Raw genomic sequence first — 16,757 nt, forward strand, 5'->3', positions numbered from 1 at the left:
TCTTAAAAAATGAATTTCAAAGATGCTATGGTGGCCAAAGGCTTCTATGGAGGCTGAAAAAATCTTCTTTTGCTAAAGATATAAGGATGTATTTATAGGTGAAGACTAGGTTTAGGATTGAGACTGAAATTTGAATATTTTTTGGCTCCAACACGTAGGTCAAAGAGAGATTTGAAATCAAAGTTTTGAACTCTGAAGAGTCCATTTTCTCTTTACAAAATCTGATTCTCTTTAAAGCAAAGTTTGTCTCTTTTGCGTCCAATGGCTATCTTTGACCAAAAAGAAGATAGATGGCTGGTCATCATGTGAGTTGCCAGCAAGAGACGAAGAGAGAGATGAGTTTTTTTTCACAAAAATGGCACGTACTATTCTGATTTTCCATGGTATGCACTTGAATACTTTTCAAAAATAGAAGAGGGAGAAAATCGTATTAGGTGGCTGATGAGTTTAGGATTAGGTTTACTTGAATTTGGTTGAAACATTTGGGCCAAAAAATGGGCCAAGGTGTGCTGGAATGAATGGGTTAGTTTGGTCCGAATATATGGGTTCTTTCGGACAGATTTTAGTGTAACAAATGGGCTGAAACACTGGCCTGAATTGTGGGCCTTTTCCTTCTTCTTTTAAATTATTTATGGCTTCTAACTTGATAACTAATACAATATATGGTAAGACAAAACTAACAATATTACGACTTTACACTTATATAAAATAAAGATTAAGAATATCAATGTATAATTAATTCAATAAAATACAAAACTTGAAAAAAAACTGATGACAATCGATTATTTAAGGAAAAGAGGTATAAAAAGTAATATTAGTAATTTCGATAATAAAACTAATAATTTTAGAAGATAAATAGTCGTAGTAGTAAAAATAGTTGTAAAAAGGATAATTTTATATGCTATTAAATTAGAATCTCAAAAATAACAAATTAGAAGAAAGGAGGGTCAAAATTGGGTGTCAACAGCTTGTCCCTCTTTGGCCAGAGACAATGTAAGAGTTTTTGGGCAAAGAAGTTGACGTAATAGCCAATTTTGTCCCGACCAACAAATACGACCTGAGGAGATTATGAGACAATATGAACATTGGATAACTTATGAGGTAGAGGATTTTGGGATCAAGGTAGCCGCAAGCTTACAAATGTTGCTCTAGTATTGAATTATGATGTTACTAGGTATTGTGATCTAGGTGAGTGTTTTAGAGTGGAGTCAGGCAGAGTTCGAGGTAGACCTTTGACCTTTGTTGGAAAGCTAAACTTTCTCAACAAATTGCCCCAGTTCACTGCTTAGATAAAGCTCCACGTTGCATTGTGTCTCTTGTTGCTGCATGTAGATTGTGCTTTCTGCCAAATCTTGATAAAATTGTTATGAAATCATATAAAACTAGAAATATAAATGAATATCTTATGACAAGTGTAATAAGAAAGATGTGTCTTTCTAAACCAAAGCTCCAGATGAAATTAATCGAATATATTGCATTTTCTTTGAACTTAAATAACTGCTTTAAATTATGCGCCTGCAAGTCTCGTTAGTAAAAGAGACATATATATGTAACTAAATTTTTCAAGAAATTTAAAATGCTTACAGTGCATGATAAAAATAATTAGGACATTACGTAATATCCCCTTAGAGACCAATAAGCTTCTTAAGAAATTTAAAAGATATCATGTATCGCTCATATGTATAAAATAAACAATTAATGCATTGCGAGATGTCTTATTAGAGACAAATAAGTTTTTCAAGAAATTTACAAGATAGCATGCAGTGCATATGTAAAAAGTAAATATGTAAATAAAGCATTGCTAGATGTCTCGGTAGAGACAGGTGAGATTAAAACGTCTTGTTGGAGGGCAGACTAACCCAGCATGTCCTGTTTGAGGGCGGATGGACCCGATATCTTCTATTTTAGGGTGAAGGAACCCAAAGTATCCTATTTTAGGGTGGAAGGACCCAATGTATCCTATTTTAGGGTGGACAAACCCAATGCATCCTATTTTAGGGTGGAAGGACCCAATGTATCCTATTAGAGGGTGGAAGAACCCGATGCATTCTTATTTGAGGGTGAAAGGACCCAATGTATCCTATTTTAGGGTGGACAAACCCAATGCATCCTATTTTAGGGTGGAAGGACCCAATGTATCCTATTAGAGGGTGGAAGAACCCGATGCATTCTTATTTGAGGGTGAAAGGACCCAATGTATCCTATTTTAGGGTGGACGAACCCAATGCATCCTATTTTAAGGTGGAAGGACCCAATGCATCCTATTAGAGGGTGGAAGAACCCGATATATCCTATTTTAGGGTGGAAGGACCCAATGTATCCTATTAGAGGGTGGAAAAACCCGATATGTCCTATTTTGGGGTGGACTAACCCAATGTGATGCAAACTTACAAATATGAATTTTGTGCAATGCAATGAGCTTGATGCGATTTCTTTGCGGTAGCGAGCAATCATAACCTAGTATAAAGAGCTTGTTGCAGTGCCTTTGCAGTATTGAATATTTAAAATGCAGTGCCTGGTGCAATACTTCGCAATAGTGCATATATGCCCATGACTTAGGAGCTTCAACTCCGATGAAAATTTGCAGCTTGTAAATTAAAATGAATTTTGTGCAATGCAATGAGCTTAGTGTGATTTCTTTGCGGTAGCGAGCAATCATAAACTAGTATGAAGAGCATGTTACAGTGCTTTTGCAATATTGAATATTTGAAATGCGGTGTCTGGTGAAATACTTCGCAATAATGCATATGGTGTCCATAACGTAGGAGCTTCAACTCCGATGAAAATTTGCTGCTTGTAAATTCTGCACTCAAAGAAAAATTATGAATTTAAAATTTGATTCTTGTTGATGTTGCACCATCTGAATCTTGCAAGTTTGACTTGATGTTGAGCTTTGTGGAGCTACCGTTCAAGAATAACTAAAAATCAACCTATGCATTACTCAAAGAAAAAATATTAGTATAAAAGAAAATGGTTGCCTTGCATTGAACCATGAAGTTTTGGCTTTGAATCTGCATTCCTTGTTGCTTTGGCATAAAAGCGATTTGATGGCGAATATGGCTTGTGATCTCAACTTCTGCCCTTTTTCAAACCGTTATAGGTCATCTGCAAAATTGTCCCAGTCTTTGCTCTTGGGGGAGAATGAAATTTTTACTATATTGAGACCGAACCCAAAATAGGTGCCTACGTATCCTGCTACTAGCAGGAATCAGGTCATACGTAGTTCATTACAAAAGGCTAGAAAGGATTGCAAAAGAGTAGATATTTGTTAAGAAGGAAAAAGCTGCAAAGATAATGCCTTTGTTAGTCTTCTTGACTAATTGCACGCTTTCTTTTCAAATGCTTTGGTGCCAATTTCGATGGATCACCCTTAACAATAAATGTGCTCGTATCTGCGATATTGCCATTGTTGCTTGATGGCTCTGATTGAAGTTTTATCTTTCCACTATCAATCATGCTTTGAATCTTGAATTTTAGTGCAGGACAATCTTCAGTATCATGTCCTTGAATGTTTGAATGGTAAGCACAATTTTTGGATGGATCAAAGTGCTTAGGCGTATACTCAGGAATGAATCATTTTCTTGATTGCAGAAGTCCACTTGCTCTCAGTCTCTCAAAAATAAGTGCATACGGCTCATCCAAATGAGTGAAGGAGAAATATTTCATATTCTTCTGTGGTCGCGAGCTAGATTGTGCATGATGTAACTCTTGTTTGCAAGGATGTTGGAGACGCATATTGCAATAGTTGGAAGTAGTATGAGATTGCAAAAATTGATCACTTGGATAGTGTTGCGGCTGTTGCATAGTCATGAAAATTGAGTTGTTTTCCCTCATTTTGCTTAGTAGATTTACTGGTATTTTCGCTTGGAAGGTTTGTTGGACAACTTTTGCTGCTGAGTTGCTTACAATTTTTCCTCCTAGAATACCATTTTCAATCTCTTTGCCAACCTTAATCAAATCAGAGAAGTTGTGTGCACAAGTTCCAAGCAGCTTTTCATAATATAACCCTTCTTGCACATGGATGAAGGTTGAGATCAATTCCTCTTCGGATAATGAAGGATGTATTTTTGAAGCTTCTAACTTCCATCGTATTGCATATTCTTGAAAAGATTCATGCGACAATTTCTTCAGTTTGAGCAAATCGGCAATATGCAATTCATCTCCATTATTGAACTTGTATTGCTTTACAAAGTCACGAGCCATATCTTCCCATGTATGCCATTTGCTAAAGTCTTGCTTAGTGTACCAAGAAAGTGCCAATCCTGATAAACTTTGAATGAATAATCTCATTCGTATGGCTTCAACATGTCCAATACCAACTAATCTGCTGCAATAGTCCTTTAAGTGGGAGACGGGATCTCCTTTCCCATTGAAAGTATTGAACTTAGGTACCGAATACCCTGGCGGAAGTTCAACATTTGGATGCACACATAAATTCTCATACTTCAAACTCTGACAAATTCTTGAGCGCAACTCCTCATCAAAAGCTTCTCTCAGATTGAGGAGCTCTTTTCCCAAATCTTCATGGCAAGTTGACTGAATATCTCTCTCACGTCTAGAATATAGATGAGTGGCTAATTGGTCATGCTTGTTTTCATTTAAAGGAAATACAATTGCGGGAGGATGGATATTTGGCATCATGGTAACTTGAAAGTTATTGGGATTGATAGTGTATACTGATGGCATTTGTGGAGGGATTGCATAGGTAGAAGTTGGGTGAGGAGATATGGTTAGACAAATATTCTGAGTTGAGCTGGAAGCTTTGGTGGTGGTAGGAAGAAGGCTAAAGGTAGTTTGCAAATTGACTAAATTATTTCTTTGAACCACATTCTTCTTACAATCATCATTTTGTGCTTGCACAAATTTCATGCCGTTGTTGAATGCTTTCAATTCGTTTTCCATTGTAGCTTCGTCCTTTATACAGATTCGCAGCCAAAACAGTGTTCAATGCTAGGCAACCTCTAAAGAAGAAACAAACTAAAAAAAAATAATAATAATAAAAAAAAATTAAAAAAAAATTGTTAGTGCATGAGAATATATGAAATAAATGCAAAAATAATAAATATTAGATAAAATAGATTATGCATGTGCTTTTGTAAAATATGAACTTTAGGCTTAAGACAACGATTTAAGTTTTAAAATGAATGGACGAGAGAAAGGTATTAGCTAGTGGGCTCTAACGTTGGAAATATAAGGAAAGGAAATTGATTTGGAGTAGAAAAATTAATTTGGAGAAAGGTTGACTCATGTTGAGCATCAAATTTTGACTTCAACTTTATCCTTATCCTTTGTAAACTTTTGCATGCTTCCAACTCGGTTATGTGCCAAAATTATGCCCCAGCTTCTTCTGAGGAATATTAAAATTTTATAATAAATCGACCGAGCCTTATATAGGCTGCCTACGTATCCGCCAAGGAAATCAGGTCGAACGTAGTTCCAATTACATGCAAAAGATATATTAAAATTTCTAATTAAATATGACCGAGTCCCTATGTGGGCTGCCTACGTATCCACCAAGGAAATCAGGTCAAGCGTAGTTCGCCTTACAAAGAAAGGAATTTAAAACATACAAATAAATGATCATTTAAAGCTCACACCCTTTAGATGCCCTATTAGGAGGCCCATATTTCTTAATAAAATCTTTGGTCATATCAACCCAAGAGAACCATTTCCTTGTGTCTTGGTTTGCATACCACATCAAGGCTGGCCCTATAGGCGTCCTAACAAAAAGTATCATATTAAATTCATCGCATTGCCCTATGCTTGCTAACTAATCAAGATATGTCTTCAAGTGGTTCTGGGGAAGACCTGTCCCATCATACATTGGAATATCAACGAGATTATAAGGTGTCTCATTTTCACTTTCCATCTCAAACAAATTTCTCCCAAGTTGTGAAGCATGCTCATTTGTGAAGGAAATTTGGTTAGTCTCGGTATTAAAATGTCTTCCACCATTTTCTCCATCTTTGCTTGTTTCACCTAAATTCCCAAATGCCTCGTTCTGTGAAAGTGGATGCATGTTTGAAAAGTATTGAGCATTACAATCAAAGTTGGAATACGCAATTGCACGAATAGGAGAGTATCCTTCTAGATTTTCATCGGAGGACCTAATGTCGTAATCCAATGGATTTTCATAAGAGGACCTCTTAAGATTGGCTATCATTTCCTTGATGCCATCAATTTCTTGTTCCATTTTTGCCACTTTTCCCTCAAGCTTAGCAATTTTATCTTGGTATGACTCAGCTTTTTCACAGTTAAACTCGTCTTCAACTAAGTCAATCACAATTCGATCGGCCATGTTTTTCTTGAGTTTGTTAGTCCCTTTAATGCTCAACTTAAGTCAACCTTTGGAAGAAAAATAAAATATTTGGTAAGAGCGGAGTAAGTATGCCAAAGGTCAAGAGTAGAGCATTTAAAAACCAACGGGATCTAGTCCTATAAGGGTTACCATTTAAGAAAATAAATAAATAAATAATAAAATAAATTTGATGAAAAAGCTTGAGATTAAGAAAATTAAGGTTAATCGAGCGCACGAGAGTTGAAATTGATAAATTGGAAGGTTGAATGACCTTAAGCTCTATTTTATTATTTCGCGGATTTAAAATTGTCAAGGGTGGAGAAAATGTCAAACAATTGAAAGACCTATGAGATTCCCTCGACTTGCATGCCAATACTTGGAAATAGTGCGTAAAAAGAATGGTGCGACTATCTTGAATTGAAGAAGCATTGCATTTGATGTAGAAAAATTGAACAAATATCGACAAGTGCTATTTGGTAGATTGCACGAATCTACCAATTTAAGAAGCAACAAATGATGTGAGAATTGAAAGAAATTGAAAGCAAAAGTAAAAGCTCCATAACGTAGATCGAATGCCAAATAGATTCTGCGAAATGCGAAACTAGTGAAAAAAGGCTTTTATCGCTAGAAAGATAGGATTATTCCCGTAAAAGCTTGAGAAGATAAAGATTTATAAGAGTAATTTTGGCATGAGTCTATAAAAAAGTTGGAATGTTAACGGGCAAAAAATATCACACCTAATTTTGAACAATTATGCCAATTTTAAAAAGTAAGAGGAAAATTCTTAAAGCAAATTGCGGATACAAATACTGAGAAGATCAAAGGAAGGAAATCAACATTTTTAAAATTTTGAAGGAAGAAAGTGAGTTTTTGTAAAATATTACCTAAGAAAAATTTTAAACAAGGTCATTTAAAATTTGTGCAAGCCTAGGATGATTATGAGCCTAATCGGTGCTTTAGAATTATAAAAATGCACTGAACGCAGAAATATTAATATAATATTAAATAATTTATAAACACGACATAAGAATCTGTAAAAATGCAACATGTATCAATTAAAGAATATGATAAAGGAAAAATAATTTCTCTCTCTGAAAAATAGGAAAAACAAAGATGACGTTAGTAATAATCAATTAAATCATGTTGCAAATAAATGAATATAAGTCACATAGTAAGTAAGCAAACAAATATGTATAAAGCACGTTACACAAGTATATCAAACAATGTGTCCTAATATATAAGGGACCTATTTATGCCAGATGTAGGTCTAACGCGTATTTGAAAAATAAATGTGCCAAAATATGTCATTCCATTGCTCTTTAATTAATTAAACGAATCTATTCCCCAAATTAAGTACAAAAATAACATTAATCTTTATTACATCTAAAAAAAAAACAATAAAGAAATAAAGTTCTTCATCGCATCTACGCATCTACGCATCTTCTTCTCATGACATGCTCGTGGTTTAATCTCCATAGGCCAAAACTTGCGATCTTCATAGCTCTCTTCATCACAAAAGGGTTAATGCCCTCCCTCCCAAGTTTAATTAATTTAGAACCCACGGTCCATATATTGGCACAACTATTTTTCAAATAATGCACACATAAATGATAAGTCACTCGGGGTCATGAACCCACTTGGACATTTGGATAAAGTTGACTAATGAACTTAGTACACCAAGGGTATTAAGCCTCTTAGGTTTATATGATGCATGTACCGTAAAAGGTGTTGGTTTAGCTCTATCTTGGGTTGATTAAGAGTGGGTTTACTAGACACAAGGTTCCCGAGTGGACAACTCGAGTGAGAAGGCTACGCGGTCACACAGAAAAAGATCTGGACACCCCGCGCACATGCCAACTCTCCTAAATTTTGGGATTTTAAAAGAAATTTGCGGGTGCGCAAAACACACCTCGCGTGTACGTGTGATAGTGTGAATTTTCCAGAATCGGAGGAAGTATGAACGGAATGACAATTTATATAAAGCAATAATAAATAAACAATTTATATAAAGCAGTAACAAATAGCCCGTTAATATCACATAAGCATATAAGTAAATCATTTAGGCATTTAAAATAAAACAAACATAAAAAATGAAACAAACAAATGTTAAAAACTTAATTATTAACCTAAGTTTGTTATGGTTTAGAACCTAAAGTCCCCAGTGAAGTCGCCAAGCTGTTATACCCCATTTTAACTCGAGGTCAAAACGTGTACAACATATTGGTGATTTTCAAATTATTAACTAACTTAAGAAGTCGCCACCTAATTAATTATGGTGAATTAGGACACCTAAATATTTAACTAAGCAATACTAAAATGACTTCAATTAAATGGTCTACTAAACTTAAGATTCTAGGTAAGGGTTCTAATTATCCTAAAGGGAAGGGGTAAGGCATCCTTTAAGATCCGTTAAAGACGGTTACCGGCAAAACTTAGATTAATTAATTTTAATAGAAAGTGAGTGTTAAAACGAAGTCATAAGTTGAAAAACATTTTGACCCTTGGAAAAATACATTTACATTTGTAATGGAACATTGGCTTAAAACACTTTTACTAGTCCAAAATTTATTGTTAAACGAATGAAACAAGAATTTGATCACTTTATTCATGCATTAGCCATGCTTAGTTTTTTTTTTTTTTTTTTAAAAAGGGTTTTAAAATATATATCCTTTTAAAAAGAAAGATAAACAATTTCAGCAAAGTTAATGATTTTTGAAAAATATGACAAAACTTGTTTCCTTTTCGTGAAGAAAGAAAAAAAAAACATTGTCCAAATTTAAGCAAAATGGGTTTAAAAAATGATGCAAATGAAATGTTAAATGGTTCAGCAGAGGAAACTTTTAAAACTAAAATAATTACTCTACTGTTGACAAAATATATCAACATCCAAAAAAGTAACCGTAAGTGCAAAAGATGTCACATAATAAACATTCACAAAATGACCAAAAAAGCAATTGATAGATAAAGCTTTTTGAGTATCGGGAGACCATTGCATAAACCATTGGGAAGATTTCCTGATAAGCTATTGTCTGTAAATGCAATGACTTCGATTCTAGAAATATTGAAAATTGTGAATGGTATAGAACCCGTAAGCTTATTATGTTGTATGTACAACAATTTCAGGTTGTGAAGATTGCCAATCTCTTCCGGGATGTTCCCTTCAAGTAAATTGGCAGATATTTGTAAAGTCTCCAACCTTGAGGCATTCGAGAGTGACGGGGGAATGAAACCAGTGAAACTGTTATTCTTAAGATTTAAAACTTGAAGCTGTTTTAAAAACCCAAACCAAGAAGGAATTTCCCCTCTGAATTTGTTGAAACTTAACTCAAGAAACTTAAGCCGACGTAAGCGTACCATTTCTTGAGGCAAATTTCCATGGAAATTGTTACTTCCCAAATCAAGAGAAACAAGAAATGTGAGGTTTCCAAAATCACGAGGAATCCTACCGGTAAGAGCCATGTCGGAAAGATTCAAGGACTTCACTCTCTGGTGACGGTAGTCACAAGTGACTCCTACCCAATGACAAACATAAATAGTAGGAGACCAACTTTCATCCAAGTAATGAAAAGGATCGGAACTAATTTGGGATTTCAAAGAGAGAAGAGCTAATTGATCAGTCGTAATGTTGGTTTGGGTCATAACATAGTGAAGCAACAAGAGTATTGTCCAGAGGAAAAATGTGAAGGCTTTCTCCATTAGTGCAAATATTAATAGAAAAACGATATGGCTAGTAACATGTGGTATTGAGGCATTAAATTGCAATGGGATCAACATGATTATTTTTTTTTAAAAAAAAATTACTTTTATTTATTCATATCAATACTAATACTACCAAATCAATCAGAAATGTAAAATGGTGCAAAAATTCCCCTAATCATCCAAAGACTTGTGCAAGTCAACTAAAGTCTCTTATTTTCTATAATTGTGTGGTGAAATGTAGTGCTACTTTTAGCAACTTATATTATACGTTGGAAAAATATTTGTTAGACTGTAAGGATATATATGCATCATATTTTTAATGAGGAGTATATTTTTTCGTTTTCTTTTTTTAAAATAAATTAATACACAACATTAATTTGTATTGGCTGTTATCATTTTAGGGAATTTTCCAGGTTATGTGGGTCCAAAGACTTGACAAAATTGGTTAGGACCAAATATACATCAAGTCTTGGCAACCATAAATGTGGTGGCAAAATTATTCCTCTAATCAGTCCAAAGACTTCCCAAGTTGCCTTCTAGCTAGCTAGCTAGCTATATCGAGAAGTGAAAGGGGTCCGAAATGATTTGAGATTTTAAAGAAAGAAGAGTTAACTTGTATAATTGGTGATAGTTCAGATAAAAAATACAAACACCTGATAGTTCATGTAAGAATCTCGCAAAAAAAAAAAAACATACATCCCGTGTGTTCTTGATCATTATTGCTTCTCACATAGGAGATAAAAAGTACAAAATGAGATATTTGTGGGATGTTTGACTAAGCTTATAGGCTCGTTAAACTAACTTAGAAATATTTTTTTAGCTATGTACTTGTTTAGTAAACATTCAAAGTACTTATAAACTAAAAACCAACAAAAGTCATAAGTTGGTCATCCATAACTTATTAATTTTTAACTTATGAACACTTTTGATTTGACCAAGTCTTTTACTATTTTGTCCTTCATTTTTAAAAATTCTCAAAAAAAAAAAGAAAAAAGAAATCCAATTATATAAAACTAGTAACTTCCTCTTCACTAAGTATACATCGTTCCTCTATTTCTTTACAAGGGAACTTTCAGATTTATATATTAACTTTCTTTCTTTTTTTTAAAAAGAAGGTTATTCTGGTCATTTTAACAAAAGAACAACTTAACCTTTACAACTTTTTCCAAATATCTAATTCTTTATTATCAATTTCAACACTTCTTTTCGAGTAGTAATCACACATTTTTTTTATAATCATGGTATCAGGGACAATTCTCACACAGCTCGATTAATTTCACGAAATAAAATGTCATCTACCACTAGCCGACCACAAGTAACAGTTAATTTTGTTCACCAATACATAAAAGTGCCCTTTAACTTGGCATCAGTTGGTATCTGTAGCCTCCAACTTTGGATGTGCACAAGTAGGTACTTAAACTTATATAAAGTTGAACAAGTAGCTAGACACACATGTCATACGTGGCATAATACACGTAGGACGCTATGTAGGACTGCAAATAGGACTAGGACGCCACGTAGGACGTGTGTCTACTTTTTTAATTATATACAAGTTTAAGTACCTACTTGTACACTGAATGATATAGATTGATGCCCGTTGAAGCCAAGTTAAAGGGCATTTTTATGTATCATGCCAAAAAGAATCATCCCAAAATAAGTGTTATTTTAGAAATTCATTACAAAAATTAATATATTGTTTCAACTATACCCTTACATTTCATCTTCTTAATAGCGTTTAATTTTACAGAGACAATTATTAAATATGGATAGTTTAGTAAACTACGTACACATTGTATTTATTGATTTTATAATTTAATGAACGTGATTTTTGCTAAGATAACACTTATTGAAACTGTTGCCTCCCAAATCAAGAGAAATAAAAAATGTGAGGTTTCCGAAATCGCAGAGAATTGTGCATGAAAGAGTGCATGTTGAAAAAATTCAAGGACTTCACTCGCTGATTTGAGATTTCAAAGAAAAAAGAGTTAATTGATCCGTAGAAAATGGCATTTTAGTATTAATACAACTAAATTTGAACTTGAAAGAACAATAATTTGACTTGTTAAGATGTTGGGCAACACACTTAAAATATTTAGTTAACCTTTTAACAATTATTTATATGAAAAGTTGATTTTCTTTTTACTTGATTCAGAGATTATTTTTTATTTTAATAAGAGAGTATTAATTTGTATTGGCTGTTATTGTTTTAGGAAAAATTTCCAAGTTACGTGGGTCCTAAAGATTTGACAAACTGAAGAAGACCAAAATCAACCTAAGTCTTGCAAACGTAAATGTGGAGGCAAAGATATACATCTAATTAACTGGTTCAAAAGATGCTCAAAGTTATATTTAAAGGACATAATATATAAACATGATTCTTAACTTAGCTTCAGCTGACAACTATGTCCTTTAACTTTGGGTGTGCGCAACTAGCCACTTAAACTTGTATAAAATTGAACAAATAGACACATTTGTCCTACGTAATGACAATTTTGTATCCTACATGGCATCCTATATGTATATTATGCCACTTAGGACACATGTGTCTACTTCTTTAATTTTATACAAATTTAAGTGTCTACTTAAGCACACCCAAAATTAGAGAACATACATGTCAGTTGAGGCCACGTTAAATGGCATATTCCTATTCTATTTGTAGTTTAACATCTTAACCAAAAAAAATTATTCAGAGATATTTTTATAAATTTCTATTCTTGAAAATAAAAAACAACATTAATTTGTATGGCTTTTATCGTTTGAAGACTTGACCAATTGGACAACCAAGTCTTTTAATTTTATTTTTTTTAAAGAAAAACTTTAGACTTGTGCGTAGAGTTCGTGCCAAAATGTACAAATGGATACTTGACACATACACATTATAATTTGGGTGAAATATATTCAATTGACCACCCTTGAGCCTTGTTCTTAATTAAGCCTTGTTCTTAATTAAGTAGCACGAAAACATCATCTCTCTTCAGCATGTACTTCTCGGACAAAATCATCTGCAGCACTGCCGAACACATAACGAGAAATAATAGGAGGCTGAAAAGGTGTCACTCTGGCAGACGAATCCTTCCAATTTGCTATCCTAGCTAGTTAGAGTCATGCAAGGCGATGTTTGTAAAGGATAAATATACATTGACTCTAACTAGCTAGGATAGCAAATTGGAAGGATTGTTCCGTTTTGGGAAGTCTAGTAATGATAGCTGGAGACATGACTCCTCAAGGAACCTCTTGTATAAATATTAATTTGTCTTCAATGATAATTTACAGAAGAAAAGTTTTTCTTTCGGTGTTGTTCCAAAATTCAGCCCAAGGTAGCATTGGTACGAAACAAAACACCTTAGATGTTGTTCAATGCACTTGTTCAAGGCTTCAGATTGGCCATCAGTTTGCAGGTGATACGCAGTTCTCACACCCCAAATCCGGATGTGATGGCACGTGTCCATTTCCCACCGGACACGTCAGCCTAACCCAACCACAACGATAGAGAAGTAGAAATACAAGAATAAAAGATAATAAATAAGCGGAAGACTTTAATTAAAACTCAACACTACCCAGAATTTGGTTGTCACATGTACAAACCTCTAAATACAGAATTCGAATAAAAATATACAAGTCTCAGAGTATAGTTCTCGAATAGAACAAAACTGAAAGTAAAGATAACTCAAGGGCACGTCTGGATTGAACCGCTACCTCTCGAGTATGTCCCGAAGCTCAATCTGCTAAAGAAAATACTAAGCCAAATCTGAGAGAGAGCTGTCAACCTACACAATTGTGTAGAAGCAAAGGTGAGTACCGAAAACCACAGGTACTCGCAAGTAACTCTAAACTAAGCAAAACTAGCAGCTACAAACAACTCCTTTCAATCCTAACCGAACCACCGAAACTTCAATCTAACAGCAAACCAACCAACCTATACTAAACAGATCATATTCAACAGCCAGAACCAACAGTATATCCTCATCAACCTCAGATCAACAAATAAGAGCAAGTAGATCAAATTCCACATAAGAAGGGTAAACCGATACAATCCACACATCACAGACAAAGATAAGGCAAATGCGATGCAAAATGCAATAATGATGTCATGTAGTCGTGATGCATGTCTATCCTACGATACACATCTGTTGACGTAATCAGTCTGCGCTGAATACTCAAATCAGAACCCATGGGGGCCACACATGGACCATGTATCACCGCCGGAACCGGATCCTATCGGCATCCAAATCGCTAGCCGGAGCTAGTCCATCTCATATATCTCTAGCCGGAGCTAGTCTCAACTGTGTCTCATATCCATCCATCCTCATATCAGTGTCTCAGAACTCATGCAACAGATAGTTCACACATGGGATGAATAATGAATATGCACATGTCATCAATCACAATCATATCACGATCACATCATAGTATTACACATCATCTGTCTCAATCACAACCATAACACGACCACATCATAGTATTACACATCATCTGTCTCAATCAAAACCATATCACGACCACATCATAGTATTACACATCACCTGTCTCAATCACAACCATATCACGACCACATCATAGTATTACACATCACCTATCTCAATCACAACCATATCACGGCCACATCATAGTATTACACATCATTTGTCTCAACATCAATGTATGTATCAATCATAGCCTACTCATGCTCTTCTATCCCCTCAATATCAGTTATCACATGACTTATTCAACAAATTCAAGTCACATATAACACATTTAGCTCGTTTTATTCCCCATCTTTCATTTACAACAATGTCAATCAACAAATAAAACTCATCCTCAATCCCCATTACTCCCCAACACAATTAGGAAAGTAGTCATGCGTAGTCTAAGAGTTTTACAAAGTTTGGAAGCCACTTGCCTTAAAACAAACTCCAAAAGTTACTTGACTTGAGCCTTTCCTTTCCGAGTATAATCCGAATCACGATAATCTATTCAAACAATTATTCACAATCACAATTCAAGTGCAATGACACCAAAATCAAGAAATTTAGGGAAGAAGGGCAAAACGGTCCAAAAGTCTCATACCGGAAAACGATACCCAAATCTGGAAATTTTTGATGTAAAATGATCCTTAAAGTATTTGGAAGCTAATGGTGAAAACCAATTTGAAAACGGAGTTGAAATCAATTCACAAACTCAATTTGAAGGAAAATCCACGTTCTTGAAGAAACCTAAAATATTCGGATCCGAAACCCCGACTCGAAAATGAAATATCTCTTGAAAAACATCTTACCCATGCTTAGATAAGTTCAAATATGAAATTTCATCAAAAACGGAGTTAAGATCGACCTTGAAATTCTCAATTTATCAAACTTTAACTTTACCGGGAAAGTCCAAATTGTACGCGGTTAATATGATGAAAATAATCGATAAATCAATAATTTTATGTTAAAATCAGTTTACCCATAACATAAGGATCGTAAATATACCTTTTTCATCAAAAAGGGAGTCCAAATCGATAAAACCCCAATTTTTCCCAAGAGATTTACGGATAGGAAAAATAAACCAGATAAAGAAATTATGAGAAAATGTCGAATTGAAGATTGAATACTAACCCTCATATTAATTCAAGAAGAAACCCGTAAGAATCACTCCATTCCGATCTCTAGAACTCCCGATATGCTCAAAATACCAAATGAACACAGTCTGAGATTTTTATAACAGTGCATGGCTGTTATGCACCAGAAAAACAGCAGTTAATCTTTCACTAAAAAGGCCATAATTTCCTCATACGATAGTGAAATGACCCGATTTTTTTTTGTAAATGTCTTAAATAATGATATGGACCTGCTCGTTCAATCGGAGCTCAATTTCATGCTCGTTGCCCAGTCAAATATAATTTCTACTCGGTAAATAATTATTTCTTATTTGCGATAAAAGTCCAATCTCGGGTTAGCGAAAATGCACCAAAATTTGCAGATAAGTCCTATAATTCATGCTCAAAATTTCAGAACCTTCGGAATAATTTTTCGACCTTTAAAACTAATAATGAACCCTTTAGTTGCCACAATTTGCTGAAATAATGTCAAAGCATCCAAGAAGCTTAAAAGCTCACCCAAAACTCATTTGGCACTTCCCGAACACAAACCAAATATGCTACTAGCTTGAAAATGACATTTTGGACTCAATGAAATCGTCAGAGTTTGAATTCGAGGTCTCCTTGACCCGGTATCCGATAAGGCGTCAAGAAACTAACTTTAGGCTCAAAAACTCGAAACACACTCGGGGCCTCTAAAAATTCAACCAAGACTCATTCTAGACTTAGAATCATCCCCTGAATCCAACGGTGCCCTCGGAATTTCATTTCGAGCAGCGGAACCTCGTTATTTGACCAAAGTCAACTCTTGATCAAAATTTCACAATTTTTGCAACTTAGGACCTCAAATCTTCGTTTTAACTCCAAATTTGACTCCGTAAATTCTCATAGACCTGTTTCGACATTCTAAAACTGCTGGAATCGACGGAAATCCGATTCGAGTCTCGAAACTCTAAATGACTCGAAATAGCACTTTTAACCAAACTTTAATTCTTAAAAACTCAACTTTCCAAAAACTCAACTTTTCATCAATTTTCCTTCAAACCAACTTCGAAAATACAACAATTAGGACTCGGGGCAACTATCGGGAGGGGTAAAACGGTCATTTTATGAAAATTTCCAAAAATGACCTTCAGGGTCATTACAGCAGTACTCATAACTAGAGAAGTGCCCTGGAGTCTATATGCTTTGGAGCAATGCTAA

This window comes from Solanum verrucosum, unplaced genomic scaffold (genome assembly GCF_900185275.1).
Source record: "Solanum verrucosum unplaced genomic scaffold, falcon-dt-bn FXZP01000161.1, whole genome shotgun sequence".
NCBI lineage: Eukaryota > Viridiplantae > Streptophyta > Magnoliopsida > Solanales > Solanaceae > Solanum > Solanum verrucosum.